The sequence below is a fragment of the Euprymna scolopes genome, chromosome 39, assembly GCF_053919585.1.
Source record: "Euprymna scolopes isolate OS-2025 chromosome 39, ASM5391958v1, whole genome shotgun sequence".
NCBI lineage: Eukaryota > Metazoa > Mollusca > Cephalopoda > Sepiida > Sepiolidae > Euprymna > Euprymna scolopes.
The window spans coordinates 29,175,042-29,195,230 of record NC_136520.1 but is presented as its reverse complement, the minus strand read 5'-3'; the positions used below and the strand labels follow the sequence as shown (position 1 = coordinate 29,195,230).

The 20,189-nt window shown below is 33.5% G+C and overlaps 1 protein-coding gene and 1 pseudogene across 10 annotated transcripts in view; one reads left to right on the top strand and one right to left on the bottom strand.

Moving 5' to 3' along the window:
• LOC145263693 (5'-AMP-activated protein kinase subunit gamma-1-like) overlaps window positions 1–20,189 on the bottom strand; it is an 812,476-nt gene that overhangs the window by 561,676 nt on the left and 230,611 nt on the right. The window lies entirely within an intron of this gene.
• On the top strand, window positions 14,321–16,159 carry LOC145263684 (histone-lysine N-methyltransferase SETMAR pseudogene; annotated as a pseudogene). 2 transcript variants are annotated; one of them, XR_013864589.1, is made up of 2 exons: window positions 14,321–14,535; window positions 14,999–16,159. The product of XR_013864589.1 is annotated as a histone-lysine N-methyltransferase SETMAR pseudogene, transcript variant X1 (transcript). The 2 variants fall into 2 exon arrangements; XR_013864590.1 differs by having other exon boundaries at window positions 14,321–14,838.

The window sequence follows — 20,189 nt, the reverse complement described above, 5'->3', positions numbered from 1 at the left end:
CACACCTTGATTATTACATAAAAAAAAAATTAAAAAGTACCTACGCTACACATCATGATTAATAGAATATATACATATATCATAATTTGTTATATTCAGATATCCTTTTATATATATATATATATATATATATATATATATATATATATATATATATATATATATATATATATATATATATATATATACTAGCCTTTTTTTATTACATTTTCACCCCAAACAAGGCACATTGCCACTTTCGTGTAGGGGGCTACTATCAGGGGCAGCAACTACTGGGGCACTATGTAGGGATTTGGGCAGCAAGATGTCGGTTCACGTTACACTTGAACTTCTGCATGTCAGTACAGTTGGGGAAGCAGGGACCTGGAATGGAATTACATCTAGGGATCTCTACTGCGTGGGGATGGGATTTAGCTGCCTGTCGGGTTTGTCGAGGGTGTCTACGTCGTGGGGGCACAAGTGTCTGCAGTTCGTCAGAGCATTCACCATTAAAATACTTGTAGAACAGGCAGAGGGATGCAACGTTTCGTCGATGGGATAGAGGCTGAAGCTTAGATGTCAGTTCAGGGTCTATCAGATTGGCGACTCTCTTTTGAACCTTGTCTAGGAGCGAGAGACTAGCAGCAGATGCACCAGCCCAAATGTGACAGCAATACTCCATACATGGGCGAATGGTGGCCTTATAAAGGTACAGGATACTTTCAGGTGTCAGTAGTTTTCTAGCACGGTAGAGAGAGCCTACTTTCTTCACAGCGGACCTGGCAATGTATTCAATGTAATTGTTCCAACTCATGTTTCCTGTGAACGTTAGGCCAAGCAGTTTGAAAGATGTACTCTCAGATAGGAGTCACTGGTCATTGCTATTGGTGGTAGAGAAAGTTTCTTGTAATTATTGAAGGAAACCAGTTTAGTCTTGGCAGCATTGAATGTGACCATCCATTTTTGTCCCCATTCCACTACAGATTGGAGGTCATCTTCTAGTGGTTTTGCCATTTTTTTAGTTATGTGTTCATTTGTTTTCCTGTCATGCCTGCTATAGAGTGTGGTGTCATCAGCATATATACCCATCGCAGAGGCAGTTTTGTCGGGGAGGTCATTAGTTTATATTAGGAACAATAGAGGTCCAAGGATAGACCCCTGAAGCACTCCCTCATTTATATCATATTGTTTAGATGTACAACCGTCGAGGACAACCTGGATTTTTCTCTTATCTAAGAAGGATTTAATTATGTTAAGTATTCTACCAGTGATACCGTATGATTTAATTTTCTTGAGGAGACCCTCATGCCATACCCTGTCAAAAGCCTTAGATATATCTAGAGCTACCGCTCTGCCCTCCCCCGCTTTGTCCAGTGAATGGTATATACGTTCAGAGATTACAGTGAGGATGTCTGCGGTGGAACGGGCTTGTCTAAATCCATATTGTTTGTCAGTAAGAAGTTTAGCATCTGTAAGGTGACGGACTAGAGCATGGTTAATTATGGCACAAATCCTGATAGTTTCATCTAAATTCACATTGGTGAACAAACTGGATATGTCATAGGAACATAGACATTAAATTCTGCAAACCGAAAAGAATCGGGAATACAGAATTCAAAGTATACCCCCAGAACAGGTGTTAGGATCTCGGTTAACTGTTGTGCTGCGGGGTGGGGGGTGGGGTCTATATGACCGCGTATACACTGTACCGAATTAACGCATGTTGTGCTTTTTTTTTTTTTTATCTAAATCATACTTATGCTTCTTTGATTAACGGGCGATATGTCCTCGTGCCCTCCTGAATGTCTATTTACTATCTATATGCCTGAATGTCAAAGGACAGAAAACCTCTCCCTTTAAGTATTCGAGGAGTGAAAAAATACACCATAGAATCGCTTATAAAAAATTCTAAAAAATAAATAAACAATTTTATATATATATATATATATATATATATATATATATATATATATATATATATATATATATATATATATATATATATATATATATATATAATGTATATTATATATATAGTAACAGGGAGATTCCAACGTTGGCCGGGATTGTATGAGGATCACTTCCAATACATTTATTGTCATCGGATTCGGCCAAGTCGCCCAGTTTTCAATCAAATTGATGATTGGCTGCTCTAGTCGGGAGCCCTCCGCGGTGCGCCTGGATAAAGCTTCACGTGCTTCTTCACGGTGACTTAGTCAACAATACATTTTAGTTTGCATTACACCATACAGAACCTACTGTTGATTTTATAAAATTATGTTTCTATAATAGTTTGAATTAAAGTTTAAAATGCAAAAATCAGGTATAACTTGTGCTCTCGGATGCGATCCTGTCTCATCAAAGATCCTATTGTTGAGTTTATACATCGGACCCTTCCGTTAAACAGTGATGCAATTTCGCAAATGCACTTGTGATGTTAGGCTGTATAAGAGTGTTAACTTTGGTCAAAAACTAACTGTGCCTTCTTGAATTTAATTTTTTTCAATTACGACTTTAATACTTATCGGGGGGGGGGGGTTCCGATACAGAACCTATCTAACAACGCTTCCTGACTCGTTGAGGAGATTTGTGTGGAATTTGGAAAAAATAGGCTTAGCTTTTTCGGAGTCTATAGAGAACGAACTCAGACACACGCAGACTCACACACAAAATGCATTTATATATATATATATATATATATATATATATATATATATATATATATATATATATACGTAGTTTTTTGTTGTTGATTTTTTTAAACGATATTGAGGTTAGCGTCTTCACCTTGAAGATCGGGTGTGTTTTTTTAGAAATTGCCCATTTTTTATTTTGGACGTAAACAAATAATATTTTATTTATTTATTTATTTATTAAAACAGTAATATACGTACATGCATGTTTCGGGAAAACTCAAATGACCTTGTAATGAGTGATGTAACCTACTTTCCGGTTTACGACATCCGGTTGCGCATGCGCGCATAAACATTAACCGATAACAACGTAAACAAATAAACACAAATCGCTTCTTTTGCAGATTTTGACCCGCGCACTGAAATATTAACGTTATTATTTCGAAATTATTATTTAACATGGGAAGAGGGGGGTTGCAACTATTCTTTATTACAACTATATAAGATCAATGTTTTCAAGAGGAATCCACAAAATATTCAATAACTTGAACAGTTCTGCAAAGAAGAATGGCGCAAAATACCTGCGTATCTTTGCAAAAAAAACATGTGTGCAACTATAGAAAGGGATTGGAAGCTGTTGAATGCAATAAAGGCTATGAAACCAAATATTAAATCAATGCATCCAATACTTTTGCGTTAGTTGATTTATATTTTCCCTTTAATATAAACTTTCTAAACTTTAATTTTGTAATTACTATCCCAAATATTAGTTAGAATAGTAATAGGAATATACTGACCAAATTTTAGATAAAATCTTGAACCCTAATTAAAGTCATGAAGAAAAATGTAATGTATCCAATATTTTTGCGTGGCACTGTATATTTATATTTTTGCGTGGCACTGTATATTTATATTTTTGCATGGCACTGTATATTTATATTTTTGCGTGGCACTGTATATTTATATTTTTGCGTGGCACTGTATATTTATATTTTAGAAATATATTTTGGTTTCTTTTTGTTTCCAAATTTTTCTTCTTTAATAACATATAGTTCAGCTATAAAAAAACTACACAAACCTCAATAATGGAACTGCGCGCAGCATTATTCAAATGTTTTATTAAAATTATGTACCACGAAAAATCTTTATATATACGTGTGTGTATATATATATATGTCTATATATATATGTGTGTATATATATGTGTGCACACACACGCACACACACACACACACACACACACACACACACACACACACACACACACACACACACACATATATTAGTGGTGGGATAATTAATCAGAATCGGAATCGTTAATCGTAAGAATCGTGTATTTTGGGGGAAATCGGAATCGCATCTTTAAAAAAATACCTTAGATTTACGATTCTTTCTTTCCTCGTTCTTTCTTATTTTCTGTTTTCTTTTCTTTCTCAAAAATTTCTATGACTTAATTTTCTCATTTTTTAAATATCTTTTATTTTCTTCTTTATTTCCTCAATTCTCCTTTTTTCTCAGTTTCTTTGTTTCCTTTTCTTTTTCTCTTATGATATTTATAATTCATTTATCTCTCTTTTCTATTTTCTATTTATTTTTTATTTTTTCCTTTACTTTTTCTTTCTTTTGTTGCCTTTCTATTTTCTTCTCTGTTTTCTTCTTTATTTTCACGTCTTTTTCATCAACAAACCAGTTTTTCCTTTCCTCTTCCATTTCTTCTTTCTTTTCCTCTTCTTTCCTTTCTATCTTTTCCTGCATCTTATCATAAACAAAACATCTGTTAAATTTACTTCCCTTTTTTTTTAATCTTTGTTTCGATTTATTTTCTTTTTTCTTTCTGTCTTTCTTTTTTCTTCCGTATCTCGGCACTTCTGCATTACACGGACGGTACCATTGTTAAGAAGCGATAACTTCAATTTCTTCCTGATAAAATAACACGGTAAATAAATAACAAGCAAGACTTTTCCCCGAACACAAAAATATTTGAAAACCAAAAGATTTATTGCATCATAATGTATCAATATATAACTGTAAAAACATTTATTGAAAAGTCTGCGTAAGAAAATATAATTTTAATAAAACAATTTTTTAATTAAAGCAACATTGGATGTTTTTCCCGAAACATGTTTTGAATTAAAGTAAAATTGGATTTTTTTCTGGAGAATTTAATAATTTAAATGAAACATATTTCGAATTAAAAGCAACATTGGATTTTTTTTTTTTTACATTTATTGAATGAAAGTAAAATTGTCAGTGTAACAAAATACAGTTATCGTCCCTTGTTTTTTGACCGAAAAGCGCCACCTGGCGACAGTTGAGTAAAACGCACACACACACACACACACACAATGGCGCTGTCCATGTAATAATTTCTTTTTTAGCGCTTTTCTTCTTTATTTTCCTGTCTTTCTGTCATAAACAAACCAATTATTTTTTCTCTTCCATTTCTTCTGTTTCTTTTTCTTCGTTTCAATTCATAAACAACACAATATCTTCGATTTTGTAGTTAGACATCATTTAGATATTTCAACCTCGCGAAGTCATATTCGATTAATTTTTCTTCTTTTCTTTCTCTTTCACGACCTTTTTATTATCCCCCATCCACTCCCATCCCGACATCCCGGGGATGAGGGAGAGGCTTTACTTTTTAATTAAATAAAATGATTTTGCCAATTATTTTAATAACTGTCGCAAACGCCTGCTTCTTGCGAAGTAAAAGGCAAGAGGCTGATGGAATTGGTGAGGAGGGGAGAGATTAAAAAGCTAAAACTTGAATTCTGTGGGATGAAGATGGAGAGGAAAATAAAAGAACATCATTGGAAAAGCGGCGAAAAGAAAAACAAACAAACAAACAAACAAACAAACAAACAAACAAACAAACAAACAAACAAGCAACAAATCAAATAAAAATTGCTCTCCAATCCGAAACTTCCAACCTCAAAGTTCAAAAAGTAAAAACACGCACCAAAACAAACAACAGAAATTTATTCAATATAAAAATATTTAATATTCACATGCAGATTAATGACAAAATTCTATATTCCAGATTTCAAGATGTTGAACATCTTACCGTTTATTTCTTTAAGTACGTTGACATACACGATTCTTAACAGCACCTGTTTCGTAGCGCATAATCCTTCATGCAATTATTATGTCAATTTTTGAATATATTCCTCCCGTAACTCATCAGAAGAAAAAAAATATTTATCCACTTTAAAATAAAATAAAGGAATATGAGCATGATTACAAAACCCGGAAGTTGGAAGAGAAGTTGCAGCTATTTTTCAAACTGCGACGCCATCTATCGTATGTTTCTTAGTATGTGTATGCATGTACGCCTGTTTGTATATGTGAGAGTGCATGTTTTTGGTATGTGTGATTGTATGTTGATTTGCGTGTGTGTGTGTGTATGCTTTTTTATATGTGGGAATGTATATGTACGAATGTTAGTTCGGTAATGTGTGTCAGCGTGCCATTTTTGTCCAATAGTTTTGTTTGGTTGTTCAAATGTTATGTGTGTCTATAGACGTACAGTGCATGTGTGTGTGCGTGTGTGTGTGTGTGTGTTGCCTGGACATGTTTAAGTGTGCACAAGTGCAATAAAAATAATCCAAATCCTTATGTTATAACATAGTAATCTCTTAAATGGTTCTAAATAGCCGGCGGGGAATCCTTATCGTTTGCCGTATCACGTAAAACAATTTCTAGCAACCGCGTCTTTTATATAGCATTCTCTATTCTTTCTTTTCAACGAGTAGACTAATATTCATTTGTTTATACAAAAATTATTTTGCTGATAATTCTTCAAATTCTCCACTTAAGCCTTGTTTACTCTGCATAAAAAGCTTTCGCCATTTTCTCTAGCGGCTAAAATTATGAACAGAGATTTTGCATATAGTCACATGATCGGAAGAACTTCCCTGAACCAAATAGAGCAGTGGTTTCTAACCGCTGTGTCGCACCATATTCGTGTGTCACGGAATGATTACTGGTGTGCCAAGAGGAGAGAACAGCTAGAAGCCATTTAACTTTATTTTGTTTAATTTTTTAACCATGATGACGTGACTAGATTTATCAGTCATCAATCTTTCCGATTTTGAGTTATGTGAAGAGAAAGCCTTTCCAGTGATTGTGGTCTCAAATTGAAGTACGCACAACTGTCATTGGACGCCTGTTATGGTAGAGTATCGAAGTCTAATTAAAAACAAAATCCAAATTTACTGCAATTCTCAACTTCGTACCTATTTAAACTGGAATTTTTCTAACTAACTCTCGTCAGCATAGCTTGACTGTTTCTAGGAATCGAACCCGGACCATGTTTAACGCGCCGGACTGTTATACAATTGGTCCGGAGTTCGATTCCTAGAAAAACTCAAGCTACGCTGACGAGAGATAGTTACAGTAAAACATGCATGTACGCAGATTACTGTTTAAAGAATAAAAAAAAAAATATCATATAGGTCCAAATAAATTATGGGCGACTTTCTAAGTAAATAAAAACGACCTTCGAAGCGAAGCCGCTATTTAATCGTATTTATTGTTAAAAAAATCAACAAGAAATATATATATATATATATATATATATATATATATATATATGTGTGTGTGTGTGTGTGTGTGTGTGTATTTGTGTGTGTATGTGTGTGTGTGTGAAAATCATACGCTTCCCCGATTGGCGCAGCCGCTGCTACTAATACTTCTATTAGAACTAACAATGTGTCTACTGATCCTGCTGAAGAAGCCACTATTACTAAAATTTCTGATCCTACTGGTTCTCGTATGGAGTGTGACTCTGTACAATTTTCTGCTGCCCTTACTGCTCGTGGCAAGTGTTACAACCGTGGAGGGAGACGTCACTTTAAGGATGATCATCGTCATTGTCCTGCCTGCAATAAGGTATGTCAAAACTGTGGTAAATTCAGTCATTTCTCCAAAGTTTGCCGTTCTACTATGCCGACACCTTCACGTTCTACTTCTGCTATAATGGTAACCCATGCTAAAGGTGGTGATAGGTGCCATCCCATTACTAAAATTGTTGAATTAAAAGGAAAACAAATTAACTGCCCTCATAGACACCGGCAGTTCTGATAAATTTATCAGTGCTCGTATTGTTAAAACAATGAAGCTGTCTACTTCAAAACGTAATTCTGTAATTTCCATGGCATCATCCGCCGTTTCCATCAAACTATCGGAATATTGCACGGAGAACATTTCCTTCAATGGTTGCGAGTATAAAGAAACTGACTTTACTGTGCTTCCTGATTCCTGTATGGATATTATACCCAGAGCGCCTTTTTTAAAACTACATCAGGGTATCACTATTTCTTTTGGTGGACCCCAGGATATTCTAAACATCTGGGCACTAACCAAGATCAGATGTGCCCCTGTGAAATTGTTTCGAAACTTAATCCCTGATTGTAAACCTATTGCTACTAAATACCGAAATTACCGTGCGGAGGATGCCCGGTTCATTGAAAAGGAAACTCTACAACTGCTTGAGGATGATGTAATTGAAACAAGTTATTCACCATGGCATGCTCAGATTGTTGTGATTTCGTCGCCTAATAAAAAGAAACAATTAGTAGTTGATTTCTTCCAAACTATTAATCGTTTCACCTTACATGATGCATACACTTTGCCTCAGATTGAGGATCTCGTGAACCAAATAGTCCAATATCGTATATTTAGTACAATTGACTTATTTAAAGCGTACTACCAGATCGAAATTTGTCCTGAAGATCGGCCCTACACGGCCTTTCAAGTTGGAAATCGTTTGTACCAATTCAAACGAATACCCATGGGTGTCACTAATGAGGTTTCTGCTTGTCAACGGTTTATGAATTCTTTCATTTCTGACAACAAATTATCTGGAACTTTTTCATATATAGATGATATTACTATTTGCGGTAAAACTCAGGAGGAACATGATGTTAATTTGGAATGTTTTTTAAAGGCTGCCTCAACATATAACCTCGAAATAAACCGAGAAAAATCAAAGTTTTCACTTCATTCCATCAATTTGCTTGGGTACCAAATTTGTAACGGGACTATGCAACCAGATCCTGAGCGTTTGAAACCTCTTTTCCAAATGCCCCCTCCTTCCAATTCAGATTCGTTAAAGAGGTGTCTTGGAATGTTTTCGTACTACACGAAATGAATACCCAAGTATTCATACAAATTTGTCCACTGGTCGAAAATAAACAATTTCCCATGCCTCCTATAGTTATCAATTCCTTTGAAAAACTAAAGACGTTGCCGAATCGTCTGTAAAAGTTATTGATGATGAATTACCATTTACTATTGAAACCGATGCCTCAGAAAAGGCTATCGGAGGCACTCTCTTACGGGCTGAGAGGTCTGTAGTGTTATTTTCTCGACCGCTAAACCCATCTGAAATACGACTTCACATAGTCGAGAAAGAGGCTTATGCCATAGTCGAGTGCGCCCGAAAATGGAGGGATCTCCTTGTTGGGAAGCACTTTACTATTGTAACAGACAAGCAAGCTCTATCTTTTATGTTTAAACCTGCTAACAGAGGAAAAATTAAAAATGATAAAATTATACGGTGGTAAATGGAACTTCTCCCGTTGTCATACGACATAAAACACCGTCCCGGAAGTGAAAACATTGTTGCCGATGCATTATTGAGAGTATGTGGTGCTGCTGCTTCTTCCTTGGAGGAACTAAAGTTACTACACAATTCATCATTAATACATCCTGGATTACAGCGCTTTTAACATTTTGTAAGGTAACAAAATATGTCATATTCATTTGATGAATTCGGCGTGTGACATCTGAATGTACGACTTGTGCCAAAATAAAACCCCAATTCTTCAATTCTACTAATAATACACTTATCCGTTTTACTGCTCCCTTTCAGCGCCTCTCTATAGAATACAAAGGACCTGTCCCGGTATCTTCAACAAGATATCGTTACATATTCACTGTCGACGAATAATGCAGTCGATTTCCTTTTGCTTTCCCTTGTCGCGATTGTTCTTCGCAAAACGCAATCCAGTGCCTGACAAATATTTTCTGCATATTCGGACTCCCCTCATTTATCTATTCCTATCGAGGAACTTCGTTTATGTCGGAAGAATTAAAAATTTTTTGACGCGACTTGGAATTGGATCCAGCAACACTATTGCATACAACCCAAGAGGCAACAGTCAATGCGAGCACTACAACAGCATTATTTGGAACATTCTGTTATTAGCTCTGGAATTTAGACGATTACCCCTCAGCGCTTGGCAGGATGTTCTACAGGATGTTTTAAATGCTATTCGCTCCCTGCTGTGCACTACTACAAATGCCAATCCTCACGAACGCATGTTCAACTTTGAAAGGCGCTCTTCTACTTACACTGCTTTACCTGATTGGCTCTGTGACCCCGGGGGAAGGTATGATATAAACCGGTTTGGTAACAGGAGCAAATATGACCCGAGGCAGTTTTGGATAATGATGGTGGCCATACAAAATATTGAGAGTTGACATGATATATGTTGATATTGACAGCTTTTCGTAAGGGATATACTCAGTTTTGTTGCCAGGGATTTAGCTTTTAATAACTATATTTTGAGTTAGTTCGAGGGGGGAAATAAATACACTTTGTTATATATACTGCAGATAAACTACTTTTCATTCTGTCAAAAATTCATTTTTTTTCCCACGAAGAAATGTGAAGGGTGTACTCACTTTTGTGATACACTGTACACACACACACACACACACACACACACACACACACACACACACACACACACACACACACACACACACATAACAAAAATGGTAATTATTAAAGACCTGAAGAACGTGCTCAATACTACTGCAGATCAAATATATGTTTATTATTATTATTATTATTATTATTATTATTATTATTATTATTATTATTATTATTATTATTATTATTATTATTATTATTATTAAATAAAACGGTAATAAAAAATAAAACATATCTATCTATCTATCTATCTATCTATCTATCTATATATATAGAGAGAGATAGATAGATAGATAGATAGATAGAAACAGAGGGTGTGAGGGAGAGATGGGGAATTGAGAAGGAAGGAAATCGTATAATTAACTATAATTTGAAAATCAACATCTTATATTTAAAATTAAGCAACGCAGACTTCAGTTTGAAAAGCAACAGCAAAGAAAGAAAAAAAAAAGAAACGAGAAAATAAAACATACTGCAAAAAAAAAAAAAAAATATGGGTTGTCGGTTAATCAATATCCACAATCAGGATGATTAAAGATCAATTGCCGATCGGTTTGGTGCCAATCGCAAGTTGCAGAGGAAATGAAAGAAACTGATTTATCTCGAAAAACAAAAAAAACAAAAACAAAAAACAAAAACAACAAAAAAAAAGCCACGTAAAATTTGGAATCATTTCTTGACTTTAACCTTTACATTGACCTTCACACCCACGCCATACCAATTCTTGTATTTTACCCTAGTTTGGTTTCTGTTTTCGTTTGCACCATAAAAGTGACGAAACTTAGACTGGATTGATTTGATGGCGTTTATGGGTGTTGCTCGCTTCTTGTAGGTGTTGTCTGGGCACTTTTATTTTTAGCAGGTACATATAACTCTTGATATTGTTGTTACTGTTAATGATGATGATTGATGATGGTGATGATGATTTTTTTTACAAAGAGTTTACCACATATCAAGGCCCGGCGGCCACTCGAGGATAAGGATTCATGTATGTGTTGTAGTCATTGGGACAGTAGCGTAGTCATCATTTGCAGTGGAAATTGGGTGTAATCAAATTATTTGTAAGGACAGGACAATAAAAACTTGTTTACATTGGTCTTGAAGACGACTATATTGTAGTCAACTGGATAGCATACCGCCGGAACAGAGTTCACAGACGGGCAGTTCTAGGAAATAAGCTTTGTTGATGAAATACAAGTTTAGGTTTAGGCACCAATAGTGTGTGGAGGAATTCATTGATAGTGATTTTGGTTAGACGAGTGCTTTTGTAAAAGATTGGCGAGAGGGGGGGCTATAGATGATTATTACATAGACTAGACTTAAGCCTTTGGAGACAGTAACTCATTTAGGAGAAAGAAAATCTCTGAAAACTCTGAGCACCACTTCCTGCCTTGACAAGGTTCCAAACCGGCTTTGAAGCCTCGTAAGTGATGCCCTTTTCTCTTTTTTGTAATTTCTTTCTCAAAGAAAAGACGTTGCTAATCTGTCTCTGTTCTATCGTTATTTTCCTGGCAAGTGCGCGACTGAGCTTTAATCTATCTACCCCTGTAAAACATTAACAACAAACGCTCGCCTAACTAAAACCAATCTTAACAATTCCATCACACTCTGTGCCTAAATCTAAACGCAAATTTCATGATCAAAATTTGTGTTTTTCGAATTGCCCGCGAAACTGCTTTTCAGCTGACTACAACATGATCATCTTCAAGTCCAATGTAAACAAGTTTTTGGCGAGCCATCCTTTTAAATAATCAAATTGTATCCAATTTCCACAAATATTAATCAATATGCTATTATCTTACTGACCACCGTACACTCCTTGTCCTTGGGTGGTCTATATGCCTTGATAAGTGATGACTCCTTAGTAAAAAAAAACACCAAGAAGAGCAGAACCTTGATGGTACAGTTGTAAGTCACTGGCAGATCTTGCAGCAAAGTTAGAGCCAAACATCATGTTCGCAATTTCTTTGCATCTGACCAGTAAGCCTAAGATGGGAAATCTGATGAGTGTTGAACTAGGCTTCTCATATTTCTAATCTTGAAGAATCAACATGATCTCTTTTGCAAATATTTTTCATTTTATAAATGACTGCAAACTTCAGATTTGCATGAGTGGCGAGACATATGTTTTGATGCCAGAATTTCTTACTTCGATATAATATAATATTACTGTTAGATATTAAACAAATACATCATCTATTATATAATTTGGTTATTTGAGAATAATATGAAATGGGACAGCCGAGAGGTCAACAGAGGTCAACTCGCTAGGTTAGAGTTGAAAAATTACTTGGACTGTGGGAACGTATTAAAAATGGACATAACTTCAGATGCCCCCCTCCACATATATATGAAGGGATTATTCCCAAATTTCGTTTGCACCATTAGGCTGAAGGGGAAGTGAACCAAATAATTTTCCTTCCTCTATTATTAGATCTAGTTGTATTAATATTATCGTTATTGTATTTAATGTGGCCATTTTTATATCCACTATTTTTTTAGCGCGTTGTTATAAATATTTTTATATCTATTGAATATTTCCTCATTGGAGGAGTTATTATTTATTCTACGTTCGATTGATTTAGGTATGTGCTTAATGATAGAGGATGGTTGCTTGGATTGGGAGTGGATATATGTGGGGTTAGTGCTTTCCTTAGTGTATGGTTTGTAGGTATTGATAGCTAAATCAAAGGTGACGTCCATAAAGTTTACTTATTTAATGTTGCTAGTAATTTCCACCTTGAGACCAAAATTCTTCGTAACCTTATTCATTGTTTTTATGAGTCTGTTGTATTTTATGCTTGTGGTGCCTTTATCTATCATCAGGCGTCAAAGAAAGAAAGAGAGAGAGAGAGAGAGAGAGAGAGAGGTATCAAGGGCAATCCATTTGGAAGAATATAAGATATCGGTTGGATAATGACACAAGCAGGCAAGATATGCCTAGTTAGTGATTTTGATATCTTTTCTATGACTTATTGCTACACATTTCATTATTTCATTAATTTTCTTTTGTATTATATTATTGGTTTACCCTTTTTTACACTGTCTCTCGCTTCAATACTATTTATATCCTTTTTCTTTTCACACTTCTCCCACCCCTTCTTTAGTGCTACCAAATCAGGCTGTCCGAAGATATCAGCTTTATGACATAAAACGCACTAGATATTAATTTTATTGTTTTTCCTTTGCAAAACTCAATCATGTTCTGTAACGCCACCCCCCAAAAAACAATGATTTTTTTCTACAGAGCAACAAAACACCATGAATAAATATTTTAAGATATAAAGAACTTGAAGCATAAAACTTTTATCAAAATGACTGACCTAAAAAAGGGTTGATATGCCGTAAAACAAAACAACTTACTCCTTTCTTTGAACCTACTCCTTTCTTTGAACCTACTCCTTTCTTTCCTTCAATCGTCCCCCACACACATATTATCTACACATTTCGTTCTTTGTTTTGTTTATCAATGTCTTACTCCTCTTTTCTTTCTCCCTTAAATTATGTGTCCTTGCATGTTTATGCAAATTCTTATGTGCAAACAAGAGACGTATGAGACAGAAACTCAAATCTGCTTAAAAGATGAAAAACTATACGACTAAAAACGATCAACGGCTGCACCAGAAAAAAAAAAAGAAATGTTTTGCTACGGAAAGATATGTGACAAATAATAGGTGCACACCTCCGTTTAATGTACTTGTATCGCGACCATCCTACCATGAAAATAAAAAAAAAGAACTCAAAAGAATAAAAAGAGAAATATATCTATTTAAAATTTTATATTTTTATTTATATTTTTGATTTCTGTGAATAGCACAATATGCTAGTTTTTTTTTTTTTTGAAAGAAGAAAAAAAGCAGCTATACGCGACAAACTCGTATTTCTGGTAACTCAGCGTCAAGAGAAAGATGTTCCCGGATCACTTGCTACGTCAGACTGGCGACTTCTCGTTTCTATGACGTCGCTATAGTATTACATAGCAATATTCAAATTCTAAGTCAAAAATTTCACTTTAGCTAAATTTGAACCACATAAATGATAATCTTCCGCTACCCACGGCAGATAACCAAACAGCCAGCAGCTCACATAGTCATCTAGAAAGACACATTTATTTCTGAAACAGAAGAGGAAATTTCCACCGCGCTCTACCAAGCGAGTGACAGATCGCACTCCTCCCCGACCATCTCATCAAACTACGTTGTAAGTTATTTATCGCGAGTCGGAGCGCGTTTATTAGCCTAACAGATACCATCGCGGATTATGGAATAATAATTATGTGAGAGATATATACTCTATATTTATTTAGGAAATATAGCTCACATTGCGTCCCCTAAAGCATAGCAGCTGTGTTTCAAAACTTCGTAGTGATCAATTGATGTCAAAAGCAACCTCTAACTCTAGAAGTAGTGTTCTTGTTCAATTTGCATCTATTTATTTGCGATATATTTTGTCATTCTAAAAAATGACTACAGTCATCAAGAACAAATATATTAGGTTGGTTAGGTTGGTATCGTTTTCTCACATATGTTACTTTTATATATGATTTCTGAATTTATTCATTGTTATATATAGCCATGTTATATATCATTTTGAAGTGCGTTTTTCGCTCTATCAAATCGTGTTATTCGTTACCGTTCTCAATCTCTTCATTCATTGTTTGCAGGCTTTTCGACAGCATGGACAAAATTCAAAGCCACACGATTTTCTTGTTTCGATTCAAAATAGGCCGAAAAGCTGCCTAGACAGCTCGTGATATCAATGATGTGTTTGGTCCAGGAACCACTAACGAACATGTGGCACAACGGTGGTTCAAGAAATTTCGTAATAATGAAGAGAGCCTCGAAGATGAAAACGGTCGCGTCGACCGACTGCGGTTGATAACTAACATTTGAAAGCCTAAATTGAAGCCGATCCTCGCTAAATAACACGAGCTCGGCACTCAACAGTCGTTCATCATTTAAAGCAAATAGGGAAGTCCAAAAAGTTGAATAAATTGGTGTCATATGAATTGAATGATAATAAAAAAAAATCGTCGTTTTGAGATGTCTTCTACGCTTCCTCTGCGCAGCAACAAAAACGACCAATTTCTCGAGCGGATTGTGACGTGTGATGAGAAGTGAATCCTCTACGATAATCGGCAACGTTCGGCACAGTGGTTGGATGCTGGAGAAGCTCCACAACACTTTCTGAAGCCGAAATCGCACAAAAAAGGTTATGGCGACTGTTTGGTGGTCTGTGGCCGGTTTCATTTCTTACAGCTTCTTGAATTCGGCGGAGAAATACTGCCGACAAATTGACGAAATGCACAGGAAGCGCCAACATATGTGCCCGAGATTGGTCAATATGAAGGAACCAATCCTTCTCCATGACAACGCTCGGTTGCATGTTGCTAAACTAACACTGCAGAAGCTGAACGAATTGGGCTACGGGACTTTGGCTCATCCGCCATATTCACCGAACCTCTCGCCCACCGATTATCACTTTTTCAAGCATCTCGACAACTTCCTGCGAGAAAAATACTTCAAAAGCCGAGATGATACCGAATCAACCTTCAATGACTTCATCGCTTTCAGAACTCCGGATTTCTATGCAAATGGGATAAATAAACTTGTTTCTCGTTGGCAAAAATGTGTTGATTCTAATGGTTCATATTTTGATAAATAAAGTTTATTATGAAAGGATTTATGATCTTTGGAAGGTGAACATAAAAAACGACATTATTTTTGCACCAACTTAATATTTTGTGATTCTAAAAAAATCACAAATATCATTAAGAATAAATGTAGCAAAATATTTTGAAGTCAATCTTTATAAATATTTTCAACTAAGGGTTAAGAAGTATGTGAAAAGCGCATAAATAGAGACCGATAATTAAAGCTATAATCATATAAAGCTCACTAATGGAAGTGGTTTCTTGGTAGATATAGAATATATATCATATATAATATATAGTGTGTGTATATATATATATATATATATATATATATATATATATATATATATATATATATATATATATATATTTCTGTGGAAATACATTTTATTTCCTTATAATATATACCAATCCTTATTTACAGAGCAATATAGTGAATAAATGACAAAAGACCATATTCCAAAGTTCATGATGTTTCATCTTATTATAATTTATTCCTTTAATTCAGTTGACATTTACAATTCTTGACACTACCGGTTTCGGAGCGCAAAATCAATCACTTAGTTATTGTATAATTAGTGAATCTATTATGCCTTTAACTCATCAGAAGAAATAGCAACAATCAATCCGTAAAAGTTTTTTTTTTTTTGCGTTTTGACATGATTAAAATCCGAAAATTGGAAGAGAAGCTGAACGTTTGTTTGTGTCTGTGCGGGACAGTCTATATTAAAGTATGTCAATTTCTGATCTATAGACTTGAAACTTGAATTATTTTGTTTGATTCAAAGATGGCGTAACAAAATGAAAAAATAATTACAATTTCGCTTCCAATTTTCGAATTTTTTTTATCATACCCATATACCTATTTTTTAATAATGAGCCTTTTTTTCTGATGAGTTAAGGGCGGAATAAATTCAAGAATTGACATAATAATTACATGAATGATTCTGCGCTACGAAACAGGTGTTGTCAAGATTTGTGCATGTCAGCGTACTCAAAGAAATAAACGGTAATATAGTTATTGCCTTGAATTTGGAATATAGACTTTTGCCATTTTTTGTATTGCTCTATAGTTACATCGAGCTTCATTGATTACAGGATTAGTATAAATAAAGGGTGAAATATTATTGAATATATATATATATATATATATATATATATATGTGTATATATGTAAGTGTGTGTGTGTGTGTGCACGTGCGTGTATGTGGTTTGTAAAAACACTTTTCAATAGCAATTCTATACTTTTATTTTGTTGAACAGAAAGGTCTAAATTTTTAAAACTCTATGGAATAAGAAAATAATCATTTGCATATTGTGTTCTTTATTTTTGAACAATACATTTTATAACACACACACATATGTATATATATATATATATGGACATAAATAGATAGATAAAGATATATATATATATATATATATATATATATATATAGAGAGAGAGAGAGAGAGAGAGAGAGAGAGAGAGAGAGACCAATAAATATTTTTAGATGTGATATGAGTAAATTACAAAAGATAGATTAGTATTGATATCAGCTACAAATCACCTGAAGTTCAACGAAAATGTCAAGCGCTTTTAGAAAAAAGATCTGTTGCTTTCTTTATAAAGTTTTCTTTGATTTAAACGGACATTTGTTACCAACAATTTTTCTGACCTTTTTTAACCAAACACATGGATTGTGTTAGTGGTATATATATATATATATATATATATATATATATATATATATATATATATATATATATATATATATATATATATATATATATATATATATATAGAGAGAGAGAGAGAGAGAGAGAGAGAGAGAGAGAGTGGATTGTGTTTTATATATATATATATTGTGTTTTTTATATATATATATATATATATATATATATACATATAAAACACAATCCTCTCTCTCTCTCTCTCTCTCTCTCTCTCTCTCTATATATATATATATATATATATATATATATATATATATATATATAATCTAATCCACTCGATATATATATATATATATATCGAGTGGATTGGGTTATATATATATATATATATATATATATATATATATATATATATATATATATAGAGAGAGAGAGAGAGAGAGAGAGAGAGGATTGTGTTATATATATATATATATATATATATATATATATATAGAGAGAGAGAGAGAGAGAGAGAGAGAGAGAGAGACAGAGAGTGGATTGTGTTACATATATATATATATATATATATATATATATATATATATATATATATATATATATATATATATACCACGAACACAATCCCCTGTTCTGGTACAATACGACACACTTAAATCATTTCAAATTTATATTATAAATCCGGCTGTAGTAATTTTGGAACAATTTTCCAAAAATGTTGAAATGTGATTTCTCAATTTTTATCCTTCTTCTTTAGAGAGCTCACAACTTTTATATTTATTTTAAGAGCTCAGTCTTTTCTTTTTTTTCTATGGGGTCGCATGATTAAGGGTTTCATTGATTGAAACAGAATAAGTGCTTTATGTTTACGCAATCATCAGTGTAAAAGGTGACAATTCCTGCCGGTCGGGAAATTCGAATCCAAACATGAGCCCCCTTTAATTTCATTTGCTAAGCCTTAACCTCCGGGCCAATTAGCAATTGTTACAGTAATGAAGGGAATTAATAACTTAGAAAAGCCAAATTCACACGGAGACATTAGACAATTCAAATGACCATATATATATATATATATATATATATATATATATATATATATATATATATATATATATATATATACTGTGTATGCAAAATTAAGACTTCAGGTGTTGATGGCAAAGAAAAGTGTATTACATTTTACGTTACAATTGTTTCAATGTCCAGTTCGACAATTTCAAGCATTATATCTTTTGAAAATTTTCAAAACCCAGGATTTCTTCAGACTTTATGAATAAACAGACTTTGGCAATGGAGCATTTTTTGAAGAGAGAGAAAAAAAGGGGAATCCCTAAAGGGAAAAGCATGCGAGAAACATTTACCTTGGCTGTGGTTACGGAAAAGCCCATTTAAATATTAAAGTATCGCCTAATTTTCGTATCCTTATTTAAGAACAGAGTTATGAGAAGGTTTTACAGAGAGCCCTATGCCATTAAAAAATTATATATATATATATATATATATTTTTTTTTTTTTTTATATATGTATATATATATATATCGAGTGGATTAGGTTAGAGAGAGAGAGAGAGAGAGAGAGAGAGAGAGAGTGGATTGTGTTATATATATATATATATATATATATATATATATATATATATATATATATATATATATATATATATCCCATTTGTTGGGTTCCTGAATTAGATCCTGTTATTCCTTTATTTTCCAATAATGGATTTTTATAAAAAGAATTTTAAAATTTTTGTTTCTATATTTATATTATGGCCGTAACAACCTTGTAAAAACGTTACGGTTAATTTTAGTTTCGTATTGGTGGCAAGTAATGTTTATAGATTATTGTTATATTGGTACATGGATATAAGATCATATATATATATATATATATATATATATATATATATATATATATGTGTGTGTGTGTGTGTGTGTGTGTGCGTGTGTATATATGTATATGTATATATTCTCTCTTAGAATAAATAATATCGTTAGAATTCAAAGGATTAGACAGTTAAAGACGCGTTTCTCATTTTTATTTACTGTTTAATTTTTAATTTTTTGTTTGTATGTATATATGTACTGTGTGTATGTGTGTATGTGCGTACTTATATGTTTATATATTTAAGACTGACGTGGCACCTTCTCATTGGCTATACCTCCTTCTCCTCCTCCTTCTTCTCCTCCTCTACCTTCCTTCCTTTTCCATTCCCCTTTTCCCCGTGCATCCTCATACTTTCACTACACCGATGAAGATTGAAGGATCGGTCGAAAATTATGTACTTATAAAAAAAAGTTTTTTTAATTTTTTTTCATAATATTATTATTTTGTATTCCTGCACGTCACCAATTAAAAACGAATAAAGAAAAGTTATAAGCTTTTATACTTTTCGCATTCTTTTTTATTCATATATATATATATATATATATATATATATATATATATATATATATATATATATGAGCAAACAGTTAATAAAATATGTTAAAAAATACTTTGAAATGAGTTAAAAACATATTTAATCTGAAAAGGAAACACTAGATAA